Genomic DNA, 6,348 nt, shown 5'->3' with positions numbered 1-6,348 from the left:
TAACTAAAGATTATTTTATTAAAAATTATTATCACATATATAGTCTTGAATTATTGTTATCGGCTTATCTTGTTTTCGATCGACCATTGTGGTTTATCACGCGTGTCAAGAGTTCAAATTGCGGGGTTAAAGTTCGGTATTTTTAAACGCTGAAGCAAAAATCTATGTATATATATATATATATATATATATATATATATATATATATATATATATATATATATAATAAACTGTAAGTATAATAATAACTGTAATATTATAGAAAAATAATTATAGGGGTCTTTAGAGGACTAATAAAAGCCAATATATTTTTTAATAATTTTTAATTTTTGTCCGTCTATCTGTATGTTTGTTCGAAAGAAAAACGTAAATTAATATACCTAGCTAGTTAAATAGTATATTTTTCATATTTTTAATAAAAACATAATATCTAAATTTTATTGAAAACTAGCTTTTGCCCCTAATTTTCCTATAGAACCCTCCTCATTTTCCGGGATGAAATGTCTATAAGTTGTTAACCCGGGATTTCCGAGGCTTTTTTGATTCATAATTAGTTTTTCAATTACCCTACGGGAACCTGACCATTTACCGGGATGAAATGTATCTAAGATGTTAGCCCGGTATATAAGATACGTACATACCAAATTTCAAGCAAATCGGTCCAGTAGATTTTGAGTGATTTTGTCCTTTGTTCAATTTTATTATATGTATTGATTTAATATTGAAAATTTAAATTACCTATTTTATAGATTTACTCCTCGTGCAAAAGTATATCGAAGTCGTGTTTTTTTTTTTTGCCTCTTTTTTCCCGCCAAAATCGGGACGTCTGGCAATGCTGGCCACATGTTTGTTTACTCAGTTATATTATATAATATATATGTCAAAAGTTACTTACAATTAAATAGCCAAACGTTAGTCTCAAAAGACATGGAATTGCTCAGACGCGTTTGGACGTTTTGAAGTCCGTCAGACAGACAAAGCAGGACAACGCACAAACTGTACAAAGTTTCGATGTAAGTAACGCACGTCAGTGTCAAAATCTACAAAGCAACGGAGCACAACGAAGCCAAAGCGCAGCAAGACTGAGCAATCGAGTATATCTCTAGAATGTTATATTTTTTTACCGCAAACTGTCAACCGATAACGCCAACGGTTGATAACTAATTAACAAATCGATATGTTGCTAGGGTGCTTACCGTTGCTAAGCAACAACTTGTTTTATTTTTTCTAATAACTTTATCAAGTAACGTCTCAAACACAAAGATTCATACTATTTTATTAATACTCCATTTAAAGATGTGCTTCGTTTTGACGTGAGAGAAGGACAAACAAACATACCTACATACTTAAACATACTTTTTCATTCACATATTAATATGAAATGGATGGGTGGCTACCAATATTGGGTGGTCTACATAATTAAGTTAAATTTGGTCTAGTTTTGGAATCATAATTACAGAGTTTTTCAACGTTTTTCATATTCTATCTTTTTCTCATTTTATCTGAGCGTTATCTAAGTTTCATTCTAACTCATTTAAGCATTGGATCTTAAGGTTCATTTTTCGAATTTTTATCTGATACTATAATAAATCATATATTAATTATAATTATTAATTAATTATTTTTCAACCTGCCGCTGCCTGCCTGATGTCAATCCTCTTCGGTGGTGCTGTTGTCTGCCGGATAGCTGTCAAGGATTTTGCCCTTACGATATAGATTGATCCAATTCTAGTACGGGAACCAAACGCCGATTAACTGCTTGTCCTAGTTAAAGTAACACCACAGTCGCGATAAATATGGGCTCAGAGAGATTATATTGGAGTGAGGCCAATTTTAATTCCGAATAGAGTGTGCCACATATTACCGGACACAAAATGAATGTAGAAGTGGTACAACTGCAGATAATTTTGTATTTGTACGGAAAATACAGCCACAGATTATGATGTATGCACACGCAGTACTAATTTTGATGTTTGGAAGTAAAATAACTGAACGACGGCAGGTATGACCAATTATCACAACGTGAATATTCCTGTTTTCACTTCACTTCTTCAAGTTTTTTTTTTTATATTTATTTCACATATAAAGAACAAATATATATAGTACATAATATAAGACAGTGTAAACAGGAACATCTATGTTCTAATGAACGTTTGGCGTATTTAAATCAATTCAAAAAGATATATATATATATACACTTCTGGGCACTCATTCTGTTGTACATAACGTAGAGATACGAGCAAGAGCAGTTGTAAATATGAGCGGACTCCTCAATTCTGTGTTTGTTTAGTAGATTATAACGCTAAAAGCAATGCAGATGCGGAATATTTTGACTCTACAATGTTAGTTTGGCTAGCTACAGTTTTATGTATTACTTTACAGTAACTAAACTTGATATAATAGATTATAGAGAGGACGTACCTAAATTATTATTTTTTAAATGCAGAATTCTTTTGAATATTTAAAATAACTTAAGTACGTAATAGTCATTCTTTTTTTTTCAAATAGGTGACTATAGTAGTTATTTAAGGATATAATTGTAGTAGTAGATAGGTTTTTGGCCATAAAGAAACCAGTCTTCTCTTTATAGTCGTATACGTCATGGCTAAGGGTCGTGGTCATTACGTGGAATAAAACACACACAACAACTTTCTTGGCACTATTAATGGAATGGTTTGCCATTGCCTTCTCAAACACAAGTTTATAATCAACCAGTGTGCAGGTTTCCTCACAATGTTTTCCTTCACGGGAAGCAAGTGGTGGTCGATGCAAACTACTATATATTAGATTACTATATATTAGATACACACTCATCGACCACCACTTGTTTCTGGTGAAGGAAAAACATCGTCAGGAAACATGCACACTGGTTACAGTTTAAGTTCACTAGTGTATATGCGATTACTTGCCTCTTCTCGAGGTAGGTAATCGTGTTTTGGCGACTTGAATGAACTGACACTCTGACACTAATGTTAGCAATTACACACACGAAAATAAACAAGAATGGGAAATACAGAAAACAGTAATGAATTTAAAAGCAAGTCCTCGAATCGATATAAAACGGTAAGAGGCAGTATACGAGGAAATCCCATACTCAATCTTGTAAGCTATTTATCAAACTGCAGACGTCACCTGCACCGGTTCTTAGAAGTGCATAAAATCAAGTGCGATCTTTGGAAAGAAAATTAATTGGATGAACGTCGTTAATGAATTTACATTGGTGTAACTTGACTATTTTATAGTGGAATTTGTTTATATCAGTAAGTTAACAGGACGATTTAGTGATGCTTCTTAAAAATATTAAAATATTATATTCAAGTAATTTGTCATTTAATTGAAATTCAATTATTTTGATTACGCTTAGGATGATAGAAGTATACGTAACTTATTGACGTCAAAAAATGTACTTAAGTCTACTGCCGACTTCCAAAGCGCAGGTGAAGGAGAAGCGGCGCAACAAACTTCACCGCAGCCTTTTCTTCGAAGACATCAATTAATATTAGATCGTATGTTTTAAATTATTTATTTTACAATTGCGTAGTAAAAGATTTACTTAATTTTGACGAGGATTCGCTCACGTTAATTTCCAGCACTGTTTTTGGTCGTACTTATTATTGTGATAGGGTAAAAATTCTGATTCATTCCCGTTCGTGTGAAAGTCGGTGAATTCCCGAATGATGAAAGATTATAGGGTACGACTGTACGCGTGAAATCTCAAATCGATAGCAGTGGTGTTTTGGAAAGGTCCAGAAGTGGACTGCTATAGGTTCATAATGATTACGATGTTGATGATATTGGTACCGGCTATAAAATAAAAATACATTAATAACATGGAATGTTCGATTTTAAAGTCCAACATTAGGTATTCTTCTTGATAGTCGCATTTCTCATGGCTGAGTTTCGTGGTCAATACGTGGAATTAAACACACATAACAACTTTCGTGGCATTAGTAATGGAGTGGTTTGCCATTGCCTTCTCCATTCCACACACAAGTTAATAATCAACCAGTTTGCAGGTTTCCTCACGATGTTTTCCTTCACCGGAAACATGAAAACTATACATGAGTCAGATTGGTATACAAACTCATGTGGCACGAGTAGGATTCGAACCTGGGACCTTTTGATCCACAGGCGGGCGTCTTAACCATTACGCCACCACCGCTTCCACCAACATTATTAATATCATAATATTTTTTTTGTACAATAATTATTTAACTAATTTTCATAAGCATTGTCAGTCAAACATGCCACCCTGGACAGGTACCGGGTCCAAAATTTCTCATCACACTCACACTTCATTCCCTCTCTCTCTAAAAGTGATGGATATATTCTAGACCAATCGAAGCGGTTAACTATTTCATACATAAAATTTATGTATCATATTAATTCTGTTTTAGTTATAATAAGGACTGACTAATAATCAATGTAAAAGCGGTATGCAAGTATGATGCCAAAATACAAAAAGAAAGGCTAAGTGGACCTCGGGCTGTGATGGCTGAGGAAGAAACCGAAAATTTGGTAAGATAATAGATGTATGTTGATTTATAAAATCATAAACAATCTGGTTTAAACTAGTATAGACGACAAAACACATTTCAATACCAAATTGGGTCGAATTCATAAACACAATAAAATGGTGCGCTATGTTCAAATTGTTACGAGATTTCGTGAATTGATGTATTCGATTTTCACCTTTATTTTAACTTACTTGGGTTGATTTTCATGTGGTTTAAATAGATATATTTTAATTAATTTAACTGATGCAATAAACTTGCTATTAGATAGACAACTGAGGCCGTAGTGCGAGTTTGCCAGCTTTCCGATTAGCCCCTACGCATTGCACAGTCGCACTTCGTCATGTTGACATCGGTCGAACAACCGAAGACGTACAAGTTAATCGTAGAAAATTGTATGAAGTCTCGATAGCGACGCACGTCAAAATTAAAGCAAAATTACGGTGCACGTCACAGCTGCAACGTACTGCATCGTCGTCGCAACGGACCACGACTGAGCAATGAGGGCGGCCACTTATTATAAGCGACAGGTGTTTATCCACGCCAATCTAATTAAAACAGTTAGTTGGGCCACAAATTCAAAATAATCTGTCAAGAAAAAAAAATGTTATTTTTTCAAACTTTATGTTAGCGACTCATTAAAAAAGGGCTTATTGTATTTCTGCGCTTTTGACATTCATTTGGTTGAACCCCGCACCCTGGCTTTGTCTGCGTATCTACCCCAGTTTTACAACCCTCACAAACGCCTTCATTTCCCGTAATATATATATATATATATTTTGTAATATTTTCACTTGAAACATAATACCTTTCTTTACAATTTTCAACAGCAAAATGTTAATACAGCACTCTTGGATATTAAAGTCGAGATTATGTTTATGACGTCGGTTTAATCCATTAGGGGCGTATATTTATGCTTCTGTGATGTCGTATGGTTGTCGTATCGTAGAATAAACCACCTCATATCATCCTATGAAGGTCATACAAGTTGACCAAAGAACACAGACGGTTTCTATTTTAACGCTGATTTCAAACTTCGTGGCGTCACAGCACACATGCAACTGAGAACACGCAAAGATGAGTGTTACTCTCATAAAAGCTATACAATAACCAATTAACAAAGCAATAACAACTCTATAAATTCGAACAATTTGCAGTAAACAACAATAAACGAGAATCAACAACATCAGGAGCGGCTAAATCCTAATCCATTAGCAATTAACAACAAAATGGCACAATAAACATAAATCATAACAATTTGATGGCTCGAATCGAAACATAAACAGAACAGTAGAAGATTAGGGAAATAAGGAGATACACTTGTTACAGATAAATAAAAACTATATATTTTTTATATTATATCAATGTACAAAATTAACTAATTATATAAATTAAACATTATTTTGGATAATTAGCCTTTTTGAATACCCATTATTTTAATTTATATACACATATTTAGAACTTATAATTATTTAGGCAATTTTATTTAGAGCGCTAAATAAAATTATCTAGCCTACTAGAGAACTGAGCCATAACCTTTCTAACAAATATAAAGTAACAGTTACAGTTAGACGCAATTAAGGTTTGTTATTGTTTGATAATAAAAGTAAGTATTATGAATAAAGTGGAAGCAGGAGTGGAAGAAGGGGTCTTTATCTATAAACATAAAATTTAAACCATAATGTAATATAGCATCCTGCAATATGGTTTAAAGATTTTTAAGCATAACGTTCCTACTAATGGTTTACGCATAATTATTAATCTAACCTAAAAGTTAATTATGCCACATTTTTCCGTATGCCAGAGAACAATAGTACAAAATAAATTATGCGAA

Source organism: Plodia interpunctella, chromosome 9, assembly GCF_027563975.2.
Source record: "Plodia interpunctella isolate USDA-ARS_2022_Savannah chromosome 9, ilPloInte3.2, whole genome shotgun sequence".
Classification (NCBI taxonomy): Eukaryota; Metazoa; Arthropoda; class Insecta; order Lepidoptera; family Pyralidae; genus Plodia; species Plodia interpunctella.
This window is presented reverse-complemented; position numbering follows the sequence as displayed.